The sequence below is a fragment of the Terrapene carolina genome, unplaced genomic scaffold (assembly GCF_002925995.2).
Source record: "Terrapene carolina triunguis isolate 2854851 unplaced genomic scaffold, T_m_triunguis-2.0 Scaffold58, whole genome shotgun sequence".
Taxonomy (NCBI): domain Eukaryota; kingdom Metazoa; phylum Chordata; order Testudines; family Emydidae; genus Terrapene; species Terrapene triunguis.
The window spans coordinates 39,706,200-39,724,430 of NW_020664409.1; positions in this window are offsets into that span (position 1 = coordinate 39,706,200).

Genomic DNA, 18,231 nt, shown 5'->3' on the forward strand with positions numbered 1-18,231 from the left:
AGTTTCAAGCACCTCTGCTTATCAGAGTTGCAGGAGGAGAAGGGGATGTCTCTCAGGCAGCTAGTTCCAAATCATATAGAGATTTACAGATCAAACCCAACACCACAAATTCCACCCATAACTAATTGACAGTGAATGCAGGCTATGGAGCATCAGTGTTCTCTAACAGTACATAGCTAATAAGCATGGGCAGCCAGTGACCAGTTGGGGGAGGCTAGCCACTGGCCCCTCCCCTTGTGCCCCTCTTATTCTGACCCCTCCCCCACAGGAGCCCAGAGTACCCCCATCGTGGTCTCTGGCCCCAACACTGGACAGCCGGGCGGTGTGGCCGCAGACTCTCAGCTCTGGTGCACCGGGTGGCACAGTCCAAGCTCCGGGCGGGCAGCACGACCCCAGCACCAGCCTCCCTGAGTCCCTGTGGGAGGCAGGCAGGCTGGCCAGCCAGGGCAGAGCACTGGGAACTCCAGGAGGGGGCCTGGCACAGCCTCCCCCTGCCTCTGATACCTGCCACCCATGTAAGTAGCAACCATTTTCATTCGTAGCTGTAGTTGTAGCCCACAGTGCAGTCGCCTAATCCTGAACTGACAAAGACATGGATATAACTATAGCAAGATCCGCAGCCAGAAGAAAAATGTGCATCATTCTCAGCAAGTGCAGCTGGAGGAAAAAGCATTCTTGGCCAAATCTGCCACCTAAGCATCAGGCAAGTGCCCAAGATCTAATATAAACTGAAAATCATGAACCTGTGCACTCCTTCAATCAAAAAGGCTGACATAAACACCATCATTTCTTCTGGATGCCTTGGCCTTTGTGTGTGGGTGTGTAGGAGCCAGAAGAAGCTAATGCATAATATGTAGTCAGGATTCTATTTAACCATGTGAGACTATCAACCTAATATTACTTCAGACAGCACATTATGAAGTTTAAAAATAAGGCAACTTATTAGCTTTGCTGTACATTTTAAAAGTACCTCATAGAAATAGGGTGCCTTGAAAAATAGCTATACAATTTTTATTTTTGCTAAGAAAAAAACTGAAACCAATTTGAGAAGCAAAGATATAGGTTACAGGAAGAAGTGGCAAGGAGTGAAGAAACAGAAGAAGCAGTTGTATACAGAAATATTAGGTGAGCCTGTTTTGTGAAAGCACTTTAAAGCACTTGGAAAAATAACAACTGTCTCTGAGGATTCCTGATGGAGCAGTCTCACTTTCGGTAATTTGCAATGAAAGCTCTCTGATATGTGCAGAGTCTTGAAATGTCACCATTTTTCATCTCTAATCCCTCAAGGGAGTATCCAACTAAGCATCTGGGGATCCTCATGGGGACTAAATTGCACACCTTTTGCACCTGAAAAAGTGAACTTGATAGTTCAAGAAAAAACAAAGATTCCCTTATAGATACACTCATATCCGAGAACCAGGACTGTTATTACAATGGCAAAATTGAATATCTTGCCATGATATTCCAAGTGATTACCTTGTAATCAAATACACACATCTGTATTGAAGGAACATACAAATATCTAACACAGAGAACAGTCAGATGTTGTTTGGCATACGGACAGGCAGTGTCCTCTAGTGGACTGGCAACTTGTAAATTCTATTCCCAACCACTGATATACTCCACCTTTGGGTAACGTATCTGCATTTCAATTTCTCCATTTGTAAAATATTTTCCTGCCACAGAGGGATGTTGTGAAGCTTAGGGAGTTAATGTATGCATGGAGTTTTGATGATGTAAAGCTCTGTGCAGGTAATAAATGTTATCAATAATTACTGCTTCATTTTCCTTCATATATCCTAAAGGATCGTTTGTGACTTTTTGACACAGCCCTGAACAAGGTGTGGTGCATTAACTGCACTACCATACGAGGTGCTCCCAGGGGGCATTGGAACTCAGAAGGACATTTCCCAAGTAAAGATGTACTACATTTAAGTCTTTGGAAGTCTAGGAATATCAAGATGGAAAAATTCCTGAGTATTTTTCTCAGTGACTAAATAGCCTTTTTCTGGCTTCCCAAAATGATATTTTTGTAGCAGAGCAAGTTATTCCTTAATGCATGTAATGAAACATTATGTGCTACATTATATTGCTTATTTTCTCAGGCTGTTTTCTCTGATTTGCATTTTTTTTTAGAAAAGGAAGAACATGGTTAAAGAAATCTGTAGGTCACTGTTAAGCAGTAAAGTAACTGAAGTCAAATACTGGACTAAGTTGCAGATGGCTGCTTCTTTTAAGTTCAATAAAGAATGACTGCAGTGATGGCAAATTGATCATCTCTTTGTTGGAAAAATATTGTACCATATATTGTGACTAAGCAACAGCACCACCTTCTGTCTGCAGAGCACCAAGCAGTCTGTGAAAGGATGTCTTGCTGTGCATTATCACAGCCTCATTCCAGAGGCTTTATGCAAATCCCAAATCCCATTTTCTCAAAACCTCCCTCTCGGTGTAGAAAATTGTATCACTAGGTAATACAAACTACGTTCCAGGAAAGACATCTCCTGAAAAATCCAACCTAGACTATCAAGTGTAAAGACAGATTTTAAAATTTTTGTTAGACCTGTCTGGTTCCTGGGGGATGTTTCCCTTTATCCACCACAACCAAACATTAGTGGTCCAATGGATGATGCAAATTATGTGATATCTGGGGGAAAAAGAAAATATTAGGTAGACTGAATTATTTTTATGTCATTTCCTAATCACTGTGTGAATTAGACAAATGTGCTGGTGAAGTCATGCAGGGCTATATATGTCTGAACCCAGCAGCAGATATTTTAAAAAATACTTATCAATACCTTAAGGGAAAATGGATAACTGTTAGAGCTCACAAAACACCTTAGTTGACAGCTAGTGAAGTCACTGTCTAGACCCCAGTTCTGTTGAACAAAACTGTGTATGCTAGGTTTATATTTTAAGCATTTCTGAGTTATTTCTGACATGTTTCTTAAGCTTCAGCTGTAGCAAATGAAATGTTACAGAAATTTCATGCACTTAAGAAAACTGAGAAATACAGTGTCCTTTAAATTGCCATTAAGTACATAGGAATCTGTACGATAAGGAAATGAGATGCAAGTGATGCAACCCACTTGCATAAACCTATACACAATATGGATCTATGAAAAGTGGAATGCTTTAATAATAAGCAGTGGGTAGGGAAAGGGGGAAAACAAAGAAATAACTTATTTGCAAATCAGCAATAACATTGTGCATTGTTAATCCACCACAACAGTAGCATAAGCCTAAGGGTACGTCTACACTTACCTCTGGGTCCGACGGCAGGCAATCGATGTTCTGGGATCGATCCCGGAAGTGCTCGCCGTCGACGCCGGTACTCCAGCTCAGCGAGAGGAGTACGCGGCATCGACGGGGGAGCCTTCCTGCCGCGTCTGGACCCGCGGTAAATTCGGACTAAGGTACTTCGAATTCAGCTACATTATTAACGTAGCTGAATTTGCGTACCTTAGTCCGAAGTGGGGGGGTAGTGTGGACCAGGCCTAAGAATGCAAAGGTCATGACAGCAGTTGCAATGTCAATGTCTGTGGAACATGTTCTAGAATAGATGTGTCCAACTATGTTCCATTTTCTGATAATCTGGTCTCTCTCTCTCTATAGTTTGTCTATGCTTACAGGGGCACAGCTGTACCAATACAGCTGTGCCGCTGTAAAAACACTCATGTTGCCGTGTTATGCCAATGGGAGAGAGCTCTCTCACTGACATCATAAAACCAGCTCAACGAGTGGCGGAAGCTATGTTGGCGGGAAAGCATATTCCACTGACCTAGCACTGTGAACCCAAGCACTTATGCCGACAAATCTTATGTCACTTGGGGGAGGGGTGCTTTTTCACACCCCTGAGCAACAAAAGTTTTACCGACATAAGTGCTAGTGTAGACATGGCCTAAATGTCTACCATGTAAGCCCTCCCACTTAATGGCAGCTCTACCAACAAATGGAGAGGTGGCTATACAGCTGTTTAATATTAGCCTTCAGGATTGGATCATTAGTGTTCATGTTATGATTTCTATCCTTTTTTTCATGTCACACTCTGCACTTAACTCTCATCATAACATTTTCTAAAATAACATTCACAATACTATTGTTTCTTGGCTCTCTACTTATGTTAACCCCCATTTTAATTATTCACATTGTCAATCCTGCTTTCTGAAGTCTAGCTTTGAAGTATGGTGTTAATGGGAGTAGACTGGAATTTCTGAGACCTGAGATTTCTAAATAACCAGAATTCTTTCATACAGCCTGCTACCCATATAAAAGATGACTTGGAAGAGAAAGAAACTATCTTTTTTCACAGTTCATATCTGAACAAGTATGATCCAAAATGGATGCCTATAGTCTACACATTAAAGTGAATCTTTCACGAGCCCCTAGTGATCTCTGCTATGTAGCAGGCCCATAGCAGTTTACTAAAGTACCTCTTGCTGTCTTGAGTTAATATTTTGTAACCATGGCCTCAGAGTCTCTCCATTGCCTGTTGTTCTCACCAAAAGTCATATGCCAAAGGACCCAGTGTGGGTTGGGGCATAGAACTGCCCTTCAAAGACTTCCAATTATTAACTTTAAGATTTCTAATCAGGCCCTGTAATGAAGACTTACCCAGTACCTACAATAATGAGTGGAATAGGATGCTTAGGGGCAAGTTGTAGCATGGATGCACAATGGAGAAAAAGTGCACAAAACCTTTTTTATCACCTTGTGGCTTTAGCAGGGCTAGCCACAAATGCAATGCGAAGAACAAGAATGGTGCAAGTAAAGCACTGGGAGTGATGCTAGGCTCCCCAAACAAGGCAGGATAAGTGTTGGGGTGGGTGGTGGACCTATCCTGCCCTCTGTACCATCAAGCAAAGATTAGCCAATGCAGAGGATAGCACAGACTCTTTAAAAGGGTGGCAGAATGTCTTCTAAGATGTGTGCTCACAAAGACAAATTCTGGCTCTGTTAGCTATAATGTTTTCATGGATTCTATGCATGGCCCCTCTTTACCTGCATGCCCAAACTGGGCTATGGCTTAAAGGTCTTTAATGCCAATGCCTGGGTTGACTGTTTATAGTGATGGAAAAGAGTTGAGCTAGTGGCCTCATTACACACACAAAAAATCTAACGTCTCTCCCAAACCAATTCTACAGGTTTTTGTTGTTGTTGTTTTGGGAGTCGGATACCACCTCTTTTACACACATGGAGCAGTAACTCTCTCACAAGTAATTCCACTGATGGTTGACATGAGAAGGGGTAGCAGAATCTACCCCTTTATAATTAACATAAGTAAGATTCAAACACATGACAAATATATGCAAGTAAATTACTGAGCATCTCTTTTGACAAGGAAACTAAAGATGGTGATTACAAATCACTTAGGGCAAGTGTATAAAATCCAAGTAATCCATTGAAGGGAGATAACACTAATACATAATGGGAGCAAGAAGATCAGTATTCCCTTTTCACTGTAATGCCAGGAAACATCAATATTCATTGCTTTGCTAATACAATGCATGTTGTTCAGCAAGTTCAGAGAACAAGAGAAAAAACGAGATTAGAATCCCATCAAAGCATGTCCTGTACCCCAATTGGTTGGAAAATGCTTTTGTCACAGCTAAGCAGCTATGAACTAGAGACTTGTTTTACCAAATACTGAACATGAAAATCAGAATATCCCCCAATCACCTTGGAGGCATTTGTTACCACAATTAATGGCTTTGCTAGTGTGTCAACTGCTCTTAGCTGCATTTGGAATTTTAACAAAAACAAAGTATTGTTTCTGCTCATATCAAGTTTTAGAGAATAAGTGCATGTTAAAAATCCACTCTCTTGTATGAAATCTTCTTTTCACCCTACCAACTGTCTAATTGCACTAACCGGGGCTGTACACAATGCAGATCTGGGTGTCCGCATTTTAAACAATGCCCTCCTTTGGCTGGCATAGGCATATAAGATTATTGGCTGCAAAGCAGGTAACTGCTTATTTAAGACCATATGCATTGATTCTGGCTTTTGTAACCTACTACAGCTGTGAAAAAGACTTCTGTTCAAACAGACTTTCAATGATTTCAGTGACAAATCCAACCCTTCTTATCCCCGCCCCCATGCCTTTAAACATGCACCACATCCAATACTATTCCTACACCCTTTTTTACTTAGCCCCCTATTTAGTCTGCTAAGTATCAAATGTATTTATTGCATCTCCTCCTTGGTTATCTGCTCAAGCATATGAGCTGCCACTTTGAAACACCCTTTCTAATGTTATAAATTCCAAACCTTTATGACAGGCTTTGCTCCGAGTATCTGGAGAGTAATGTTCTATCCTTCAGTCATGGAGGAGGAAACCATGTCAAGGCACTTCCATGAATCCTATTACAAGATAAATAAGGGGTTATTTGTTTAAGATTAGGTGATGAGAGGAGTCAAGTAGTATGGAGTTACGGGGAGTTCATTTCTTGAAGTGCAGAGTGAGTATGCAAAATCATTAGAATGTATTTTCCATTGGAGAATTGTAAGGTTAAGCCATTAACTTTGTGAATTTGCAGAGGTTTCCCAGAAGCTTACTCAAATCTAGTGTTTTGTATCCTGTTAAATCCATTCCACTTATTACCCTAATAATATAAATGACCACTCATGCAATGGAGAGTGACGAGATATTCCTAACAGTACCTCTGAAAACTCAGGGTCACTTTGAAGCAAGGTAACCCAGAGCCACAATAATATTAAAGCAGTATGAGCTTTGTGAAGCTTGCATTCTCTAATGGGCTTTTCCAGTCATTTAGGTTTATGCATAAACAGACAGACAATCCAAAGCAAGCTTTCAGTGTTAAACTTGGGGATGTCTATCACAGTTAATTTCAAGGGCAATAACATTGAATGTAGCATGTATCTTAAGGGACAATGATAATGAGACTGAGAGAATGAGAAGTTGCATGTGGTCACTTTAAATATTTAAGAAAAGAGTGCAAATTTTACAGATGGATTTATTTATTCATTTATTGTGGGCATGTGCACAAGATTCCTGTGTCCAGTGAAAATCTGGAAAGAATCCTAGGATCAGATGAGGTCATGCATGCTGTGAAAGTGACATTTTAGCAGAGTTAATTATTGGGTGACCATATTTCCCAAAGGGAAAATGGGACACTGCGTGGGCTAGACTGAGCCCTCCCCAGCCCCACCACCGCCCCGTACAGGGCTGGCTAGAGCCACTTGCCCAAGTCCCCCTCCCCACGTGAGGCTGGGGCTGTCATCACTGCAGTCACCCAAGCCCTGCCTGCCACCCATGCAAGGCTGGGCCTGATGTCACTGCTTGCTGGAGCCTTGCCTGCCTCCCACCCAAGCCCTACCTTTGCCCCCACACACACACACACACTGCATGGGGCTGGTGCCACCACTCAACACCTTCCCCTCCCCCCGCATGTTCCTCTGCACCTTACTTTTTGACAAAAGTGGGCATTTGTCCTGCTTGCTCTTGCCAGGACAGGGCTTAAAGGGACTGTCCCGGCCAAAACAGGATGTATGGTCACCCTAAGCAGAGAGATTAGCTGACAGAGATCTGAGGAAGTAACCTCCAAAACAACATTAACAGATGCCACAAAAGGTGCCACACACAGTTAAGTCTAACCAGATCAAGGGCACTATGCTGTTCCAAAATGAAGAGGCAGTCAGTTCTTCATACTCTAGTGGAGTGGTTTTCAACCTGTGGTCCACTAGAGGTCCGCAGACTGTGTCTAAGATTTCCAAAGGGGTCCGCACCTCCATTTTACATTTTTTAGGGGTTGACAAATAAAAAAGAAGGTTGAAAACCACTGCTCTAGTGTCTTAGATTAAAGGTTGATATATACAAAATAAGTCTCTATGCTGCTTCTTTCAGCTCTGCCAATACACTTCAGGCTAGATTCATAAAGGGAGTTTGTGCCTAGCTGGCACATTAGGTACCTGAATCCCAGAATTCAGGCACCCCGGGTATTCACAAAAAACCCCACTCAGCTGCCACGGGAACTTTGTAGGTGCCTAATGTCACTTGGCATATATGTTTCTGCCTCTGAGCATTTGTACTGCAACACCATTCTAGGCAACCAGATGCCTAAAGCCCAGTGAATTCATGAATCAGGGCCAGATAGGGTTCCTCCGTCTAACTCACCTGTGGGGTCCAATTTGGAATCACGATCTGAGCACATCCACCTCAACACAAAACAGGCAGGGGTGGGGGGAGGCCCTCCCTCATAACATTTTAGCCCAGTGGTTAGGTTACTCACCTGTGATATGGGAGCCCCCCACCTCCTCTCAGCTGAGGGAGTGAAGGGATTTGAGCAGGATTCTGTCACCTCTCAGGTGCATACTTTCATCCCTGGGCTAGGAGCTATTCTAATGTGGAGCTTCCTCAGTCTCTCCTGATGAAGCTGTTCCACTTTGGATAACTAACTAAGCAGTCTTTGGAGCAGCGGGGCTGGACCTTGGGTCTCACACATCCTAGGTGAGTGCTCTATCCACCAGGATATGGAGTTAGTCTCACTTGCATGCATGCACATTTTCTCTCACTGACTCTTTATTCAAAGCAGGAATGGTGGGAGACCCACAACAGAAAGCCCCATAGCCCAAGGTTTAGAGCACACTCCCGAGAGGTGCAAGATCATTGTTCCCAACCCTTCGTCCCCCTCAGACATGGGGGACTTGAACCTGGGATCTCCCGCATTCCGGATGGGTGCCCTAACCCTCCTCACAAGAAATGTGTTAACCACCTAGCTCCAAGAGAGGATTCACAGCTGAGAATCCCAGGCAGAGATAGACACTGAATTTTTTAGAGGGGTAGAGCTTAGGACACATCCTTCTCCTTGGCCTCTTCCATTGGCTAGTTTAGGTGAGGGGCTGCCTAGCATGCTGGTTTTTGTGAATCCCATTCTTAGGCACCTTTCTCCCTGTATCCATTGTATAGGAAGCCTGAGGGCCTAACTCAGGCTTTGTGATTCCCAGTGGTTTTCTAGGTGCCTAAGATGTTAGGCATGGCAACACTCATCATCACAATGCCTAAGTCCCTTTGTGAATTAAGCCCTTTATGCAGTATTTTGGAAGAAGGGAAGAGGAGAAGAGATCCCCAAACACATCTTCACTTATGTTGAACCCAGGTCCTCAGAGGTGAAAAGGCTAGTGTTGGAGATCCGATTCAAAGCTGTCTGGCACTAATGGGAATCTTTCTATTGCATTAAATGGACTTTGGATGAAGGCGTAAAGCAATGACCAAACTACTTTCCCTCCTATCTAAATATATTTGTAGTTTGTAGATTCTATATCCAAAAAGGCAACATTGTGTGATAAATATTTTAAAAATATATTGATATTTGGTACAGTATGACAAAGTCAACTTTATTACTGTCTGAAAGACCCTTTGCAAAACTTTATATTATAGCTACTTCAATAAAACAAATGTGTATGACAAAATACTCCTTTAAAATGGTCTTAAAGCATGTCTCTAAAACAATTCAGGTTGCCAGGGTATTTGAATAACATTTATTTTGAAGTAATCCTTTCATTTCTACAATAATGTAAGTGCATGATTGTAATTTAGCATCCAGTGGTGGCTTAACTATAGCAATATGTGCCAGTAGCTCAAAAGAAAAATAGAATTTATTGGAGGAGTATTTGGTGTTTGCTGCATTGTGCCGCTCAGCATTTTTCTCAGCAAGGTAGAATTAATAGAGAAAAGAGTGACCTCTGAATGTGTCTGAACTCCACTACAAGCTGCAAGGTTCGTTATCCAGATGCTGTTTAAGATAATTTCCTTAAAAGGCCATTGGCAAGTACTTAAAACATCTATTGATCCCTGTCCAAAAGAAAATAACTTAAATTTCCACTCTGTAACAGAAGCTTTACAAACAATTTGGTCCCATACTTGCACTAAATTGCTTGACAGTAAATAAATAGAAGAAAATTATACTCAAAATATGGAGAAAACAAAGATCCAGATCCACAAATGGTCTTAAGGTACTTCTACGCTCCTGGATGCAGACACTCCACACCCAGCTAGCACAGGTACAAACAGCAGTATAGACAGTCGTGCATGGCTTAGGCGAGTAGAGTAGAGGTCCCTATACTCTTGGTGGGTATGTCCCCGCACAGCTGTCTACATACCCAAACAATAATTCCCATGTCTACACTGCTATTTTTTAGTAGTGTAGTGTCCTAGCTGCTTCCCTTGGGCCAGGGCCTTTCCTGGCTGCCTCCCCCATGCTGCAGCCTTCCTTCTCATGTGTAGCTACACACCGCAGTGACAAGTGTGGACACAGCCTGCCTTTCACTGTGACATGACCTACCCTACGTGCCACCACACATGTAAGGAAGATCTCCGGCAATGCAATGGTGAGCGTTGCATTGCCTAACTTTTAGATGCCTAGAAGATCACTGCTGGAACAACAGTGGGATCCACAGAGCATGAGTTAGACACCTAGGTTCCCTATGCAATGAATGGGAAAAGATAGGTGTCTAAGCAGGAGCCAAAGGAAAGACCTAGCTAAGCACAAAGATTGTTTTTGATGGAGAGACATTACTTGCACCTTATGATGTGCAGCATGGCTTACTACTTATTTGGGACTGGGAGCCTAATATTTGCCTCACACTCTATTCCAGTCTAGCTATTCTAACTTGTCACTTAGCACATTAGTGACTGATGAGACTCAACATGTTTTGAGGTTTGTGCCTGAAGCTTGGCTGAATATTTTGAAGCTTCTCTATTTCCTTCCACTCTTCCCCCCACCACTCCACCCCTAATTCTACTTCTGCTCCAGCACCGTGCAAGGTTTAACTAAGTAAGGACTAGAGAGCTTGGCACTAATGGATGAACAAATCCAATTAGAACAGTGAGCTGTAGCTTCACTATGGATATTTCAATAAAAAAAATGAAACATGATTTGTAACATTATGACAGGGTTTTCTTCTGATGTTCAGTTTAAATATTGCATTCAATGCAAGTCATTTATTTTTCCCCTAAGGCCTACTGGCTTTCGGTACTGATCTTGATTGATAATTGTTTATATGCCACACTAAACCTTCCTGCTTTATTTCGAGTAAATGAACACATGTCCATTTAGTCCTAAAGGCAAAATTTAAATCTGTATTTTACCTCATGCTGCACCAATGCTCCCTTTCACAGAGCTACTGCTGCCAAGCAGCAGCTTTCTTTTCCAAGCCAGCCAAACTACTTAAGCAGCTGTAATTTTTTCAAAGGTAAAATTCATTTGAATTTATACTTTTATTTAGTTGAAGCTGTAGCAATTGTGAGGGCCTGTATTCAGCAGTAAATGTTGTTGCTGAGGCTTGGCTAAATGTCAGTCTTTCCCAGAAGCAGAGCATTTAAGTCACATATCTTTCCCTTTACACTTTGACATTCTCAGCTACTATGTTCGTGTCACTGTTACTCTACCATAAAATATGGGATTTAAGGATTCTGTCAATCCTGCATTCATTTTCATCTCTCACATATAATCACAATCACCTAAATGCATTACTTTTCCACAGGGGGTAATGGCCGGCAGGGGGAATGAACTACCTTTTTCTGGGGAGGAAGACATTATCCTAGTAAGGGAATAATACTCCAATAGTATGACCTTTCTTTCTGCTAAAAATTCAGGTAAAGTATTTTGCCTTATATTGCAGCCAAATTTTTTTCAACTAGGGACTGATATTGAGCTTATAAATCCATACTTAGGTACTGTGATAGACCCTGGCCAGTTGGGAACAGCAGAATAGTAGAAGGTAGATATACTGGCCACTGGATAAGTAGTTTTCTGTTCCCTGACTGACCAGAGCAGGGGCTGCTCCAGGCCAATGAGAACTCCTGACTCCAATTAACCTGCAAAGAGTCAGGTGAGGCTGTTAAGCACCTGACTCTAATTAAGGCCCCTCTGATACTATAAAAGGGCTCACTCCAATCAGGCTAAAAGGAGCCAGGGGAGAGGAAGTGTGGCTGAAGGGCTGGGGAATGAAGACACCCTGAAACCACTGGAAAGGGAGCCCTAAGGTAAGGGTGAAGAAGGTGTTGAGAGAGAGAGAGAGAAGCGGGGGAGTTGTGGGGAAGTGGCCCAGGGAAATGTAGCAACTCTGGCAGTGAAAGGTTGGCTGCCAACAGCTGCTGCCATTAGGGTCCCTGGGCTGGAACCCAGAGTAGAGGGTGGGCCTGGGTTCCCCCCAGCCTGCCACTACAGAAACACCTCCTGGGAAGGGATGACAGGCCCCTGTCAGGACAGGAGACTCAACTGTTCTTGAATAAGCCTGTAGGGACAACAGAGCCTGGGAGTTCTCTCACCAACCTCCTTGCTGGCTTATGGATGAAAAGGGTTCAGTAGACTGTACCCTGGCCCTAGAGAGAGAAGGGCTATGTGGAGGGTTGCAGTTAGCATCTGAGGCTAGCATAAAACCACCTGGAAGTGCAGGACCCATGGGGACAAGGTCGGAGCTCTGCCACAGTACCCAATAGGATATTAAATTGCCTAAATATGGAAATAAAGGGTGGAATTTTCAAAAACTTCTCTAACTTCAGAGCACAAATCCCAGTAATTTTCAATAGCATTTAGGTGCTTTTGAGAATTCTACACAAAGAGCCTAACTTTAGGCACCCAAGTAGTGCTTCTCTATGTAGCTATCTTCATGCTAAGCTAGTTCAAATTAAAAGTCATTGTTGGCCTTGTGAAGAAGTTGGCCTTTGCTTCCAAGAACAAATTCATGAACAGAAGTGAGAGCAATTTGCTGTAGCAATAGAAAATGAATGACAAGCAGCATGTTTACAAAAACCAATTTGCTTTCACACTGCTGTCTGAAGGTTAATATTTTAGAACTGAAATGTTCAATATGGAGCAGTAAACAAATCAAACAGAAGAGAATGGGAGATACTTAACCCAAAATTGCACCCACTAAAAATAAAGCGGTAAAGTACAGGCACCCATACATGAAAAGATTTCTTAAGAAATCCTTATTACACAAATATACAGGTTTCTAGACTGAAAGCTAAAAACATAACATGGTCGTTGTTTGCACTGCATTTTGAGAGTTATGAAAAGCTGTTCAATTCTGTATTGAAGACCAGGCACTCAAATACTATAATGATGGGGAGACCAAAGTAGCCACTTTGATGGATAAGATAAAGTATCAGTTGTAAAGAAAACTCCAGGTGGAATGGAAAATTGTTTCTATTCCATATAGCTTTTTGAGGAAGGAGGTTAATGCATAGGACTGGGATTCAGATCCGGATACATTATCCAGTTCTCCCAAAGTCTTTCTTTTGGGTAGGTGATAATTCTGCTGAAAAGGAGGTGGGAGTTATAGTGCATCACAAAATAAATACGAGTCATCAATGTGATGCAGTTGTGAAAAGGGCTAATATCATTCTGGGGTGTGTTAGCAGGAGTGTCATTTGTAAAAGGTAATTGTCCTGCTCTGCTTGGTGAGGCCTCAGCTCGATTACTGTGTGCAGTTTTGGGCACCAGATTTTAGGAAAGTTGTGGACAAATTGGAGATAGTCCAGAGGAAAGTAACAAAAATGATAAAAGATTTAGAAATCCTGACCTATGAGGAAAGGTTAAAAAAAACTGCGCATGTTTAACCTTCAGAAGTCAGGACTTGATACAGTCTTCAAATATATTAATGGCAGTTGTAAAGGGGACTGATCAATTTTCTCCATGCCTTCAGATCCCCATCTGAGGAATAAGACTTTCTTTATCCCATCCATTGTCTGTCTTGTCTATTTAGGCTGTAAGTCTTTACTATGCATGTGTACAGTTCCTAGCACAAGGAGGCCCAAGTCTCAGTTGGCACCTCTAGGTGCTTGTGTAAAACTAAATAATAATTTTGCACTATGACAAACTGTAAAGTCCTGTGTATAAACAAGGAGTTTGTTTTGATTATTTTAAAAACAAAAATTCCAGTTATTTGCAATGCACATCTGTAAATAGAGAAAAAGGAAAATGGATCAAAAAAGATGGAGAAGACTGGCTTGGTAAATGCTCAGTACCTCTAAACCTGGGCACTGAGCCCAAAGGTGAAATACATTTGTTTGAAAAGTGTTTCCTTCAGAATCTGAGGGGAGTTCAGAGACCGAAGGCATTCTACTACTTACTGCTAGTGGATCAGGTAGTTCTTGTGAAATGCTTTTCAAACTTAAGATGGAAATTTCAGAAGCATCCAAGTGATTTAGGAGCACAGCTCACCCAGGACCCTTTGAAAATCCACCTCCACCCATTACAGTCAATTTAAAAACAAATGAGAGAGCAATCCTTTCAATAGAACAGAGAGTGCTACAAAGATTTTCTCACCAAATGTTCCCACTTCACTTACATCATTCGTATAACCCTCAATATTCTAATGCACAGCAGGCATAGGTATGCAAACTTTCACAGCCTCAGAAGTCTTATTGTTGTTATCCTGTTCTTAGTAGTTTTAAGGCAAAGGCTCATCTTAAATATCTCTAAACCAGTATTAAAAAAAACCTAAATAAATATGCATGTGCATATTTAATAGATGAATACAGAAAGCTACAAATCTTTGAATTTTGAGCAAAGCATGTTAATTTCTTTAAATATTAGTGAAATTGTACTGACCATGAAATGGCAAAAAATGGTAGCCTAGATTAGAGGCAACCATAGCATGAGCATATATTGTGTATAAACCCCTTCTCGTTGCATCTCCTGCTCCCCTTGCCCCAGTTGACTGTTCATCTCAATCCCTCCTAAGAACATCCTTTCTATTTCAACCTGAACCAGATAGAAACATAGGATTGCTATGCTGGATAAGAACAATGATTCATCTAGCCCATATCCTGTCTTAAAAAGTAGCCAGTACAGTATCAGATGCCTTGGAGGAAGATCCATGAAGCCTTATCATAGATACCCTGCTAACATGGGAGGGTTTTTGGTATATGCCTTGATTCATTGCAGGTTTATATTCCACTTTTATCCTTCCTAATGAGACTGATGATGTTGTTGATATACATGGCTAATCCTTTTCTGAATCCCGCTAAACTCTTGACCTGAATAATATCTTCTAGCAGCATTAATAATGCATTCTCTAAAATAGTTTTAATTTCTCTTAAATGTTCAGGTTTTTTTTCATTTCACTTGGTCTTCCCTTGTTCTAGTTTTATGAATAAAAGAACAAGTCCTCCTGCTTTACCTTCTCTAAACCATTCGTTATTGCATATAACTTGTTGTTTATGTGTGTTTTAGAGAGAGGACGCAATCATCAACTTCTAAACCTTTCCTCATATGGAAGTCTTTTTATGTCTCCAGTCAACTAAGATCAACGGCCAGGCCATACATTGGGGTGTGTTTGTTGTGGGGGATAAATGTTTTATCTGCTCTGAGACAACTACAGTTATTTAACTTTCAAACCTGGCTTATTTCTTCAGTGTAAATCAAAATTTTAGGTGGTAGAGGTAAGGGGTGTCTGTAAGCCTCTCAGTTGCTCATCTTGATCAGACAATGAAAATGTTAAAATTTGGAGCAGACTGTAGGTACCAGCAGATAAACCCAAAACTTAAAAATGATGGCATGCACAGAATAGTTAAAGGAGAATAACCCATTATTCAGACAATAATATTCAGTGCTATAGAGCCTAGCTTTGTAATTTTTAAAAGTGGTCCAACTGAGATCTTTTGGCATCATTGTGAGCAGAATTTTTTCATCCTCCTGTATAGTCACGAATGCATTTTGCTTTGTATTGTTGCACAACGCTTTCCTTACGGGAAACTGCAACTAACTTATGCAGTTCTCTAAGGTACTTATGGGCAGGGCTGGCTCTAGAATTTTTGCTGCCCAAGGCAAAAACAATTTTGGCCGCCCCCCCGCCCCGCCCCAACTCCACCCCTTCCCCCAGGCTCTCAAGCCTGGGAGGGAGGGGTAGCAGCGGCACGTGAAACGGCTGTTTCACGCGCTGCGGCCGCTCGGGATCTCCCCCTCCCTCCCAGATTTAAAAGCCTGGGAGGGAGGGGGAGACTCCGAGCGGCCGCGGCGCGCTCAAGCCTGGGAGGGAGGGGGAGCAGCGGCGCGCGAAACAGCTGTTTCGCGCGCCGCGGCCGCTCGGGATCTCCCCCTCCCTCCCAGGCAGCAGCAGTGGAGGTGAGCTAGGGCGGCCCACAGCACATTTTTAGGGGCGACATTCTGGCGCCGGCCATGCCGCCCCTAAAAATGTGCCGCCCCAAGCACCAGCTTGTTTGGCTGGTGCCTAGAGCCGGCCCTGCTTATGGGTACACAACCCACAGAAGTGAGCCTCCCAGCCTTGGTCGACAGACTTGGGTTCATGCTACCTTGCTAAAAATAGCTGTGTAGACAGCACTTTGAAGTTGTGGCTTAGGCTGGAGCTTGATATCTGAAGCACACCTTCCTCCCTGGGTTTCAGAGCCCAAGCTGCAGCCCAAGTTATGTTGTCTACACAGCTACTTTTAGCATGGTAGTGCAAGCTCTGAGAGCTTGTGTTCTTCAACCTGGGCTGGGAGGCTTGTTTCCATGGGCTGTGTAGATGTACCCTAGGTGGTCAATGTCACCATAGTATCTGAGTGTCTCACAATCTTTAATGTATTTATCCTCACAACATCCCTATCAGTGAGGGAAGTGCTACTGTTCCCGTTTTACAGATGAAGAACAGAGGCACAGAGGTCTCTTGGAGGTCTGAGGGTCTACTTTCAGGGTCTGCAGAAGCTGGACTGCAGAGTCCCATGAAGAGATGGGGCAAAAATTTTCAGACAAATAGTTTATTTGCATAAAATGCAGTTTGGGGTGAACCAAAACTATTCACGAATTTGGGTCAAATCTGGCAAATCGTTTCAGCCTTTCATTTCAATATTTTCAAACTTTTCTTTTCAGTGTTTTTGTTTTGAAATTTAGCTAGACTTATTTAAAAACACACACAATGCTTGTACCTGAACTCATGAAACAAAACAAAAATAAAAAAATTGTTATGGGTTGAACAAAACACTTTTCCAGATAGTCTGGTTTACCCATTGGACCAAAAAATCAATTAATTGCTCAATTCTAGTCTGAGGTCCCAAAGAAGGGCACAAATAAGTTGTCTGAGCCTGGGAGAGTGCCCTATAGACCCAGAGCTACTTAACAGTGACTAGACTACCCAATTGGTTTAGAAGCACATACAACTCTGATTGGGTCTGCTTGCAAGAGGCTGGTGACAGTACAGAGGTTACTGGACCGATAGGCGCTGACTCCATAGGTGGTCCGGGGCTGGAGCACCCATGGGGAAAAATTGGTGGGTGCTCTGCACCCACCAGCAGCTCCCCGCCCTGCCCCAGCTCACCTCTGCCTCCGCTCCACCTCTGCCTCCTCCCCTGAGCATGCCGCATCTCCACTTTTCCCCCTGGCTCCCAGCACTTGCGCTGCGAAACAGATGTTTCACACGGCAAGCGCTGGGAGGGAGGGGAGAGGAGGGGGAACGCAGCACGCTCGGGGAAGAGGTGGGGCTGTAGCGGGGATTTGAGGAAGGGGTCCAACAGGGGTAGGGAGGGGGTGGAGTTGAGGCAGGGACTTTGGGGAAGAGGTTGGAATGGGGGTGGGAGGGGCAGGGGTGGAGTCGGGGTGGGGGCGGAGGGGCTCGAGCACCCACTGGCGCCGGGAAAAGTTGGCGCCTATGACTGGGCCAGCGCTCCCAAATCCTAGGATAACACCCTGGCCACTGGACCATCCTTCCTTTTCGGGTTGGTTCTCAGGCATCTCCATTCATTTACTCCATTTTCTTCTAACACCATGTAACAAAGCTATGGCACACTCACGTGCTGGTAAGAAACTGACCTTCAGTTCCTAGCTCTAGGACAGGGTTTTTCAAACTTCATTGCACCACGACCCCCTTCTGACAACAAAAATTACTACACGACCCCAGGAAGGAGGATTGAAACCCGAGCCCCACCGCCCCGGGCAGGGGTGCCCAAGCCCTGCTGCCCTGGGGGGCACCAAAGCTTGAGGGCTTCCACCCTGGGTGGTGGGGCTCAGACTTTGGCCACAGCCCCGAGACCCAGCAAGTCTAACACCAGCCCTGGCCACCCCATTAAAATGTGTTTGCAACACACTTTGGGGTCCTCACCCACAGTTTGAGAATCACTGCCTAGGACATGGGTCAAGGTTACAAACCTTAATACTCTGTCACATGGCAGGAGCCCTAATCTCCTGATTCTAGTGAGGCTAGTTTTAAATCATGGATGGACGCCATTCATTGAGAAATAATTCTAGCCCTTGGTATTAGGAAATAGTG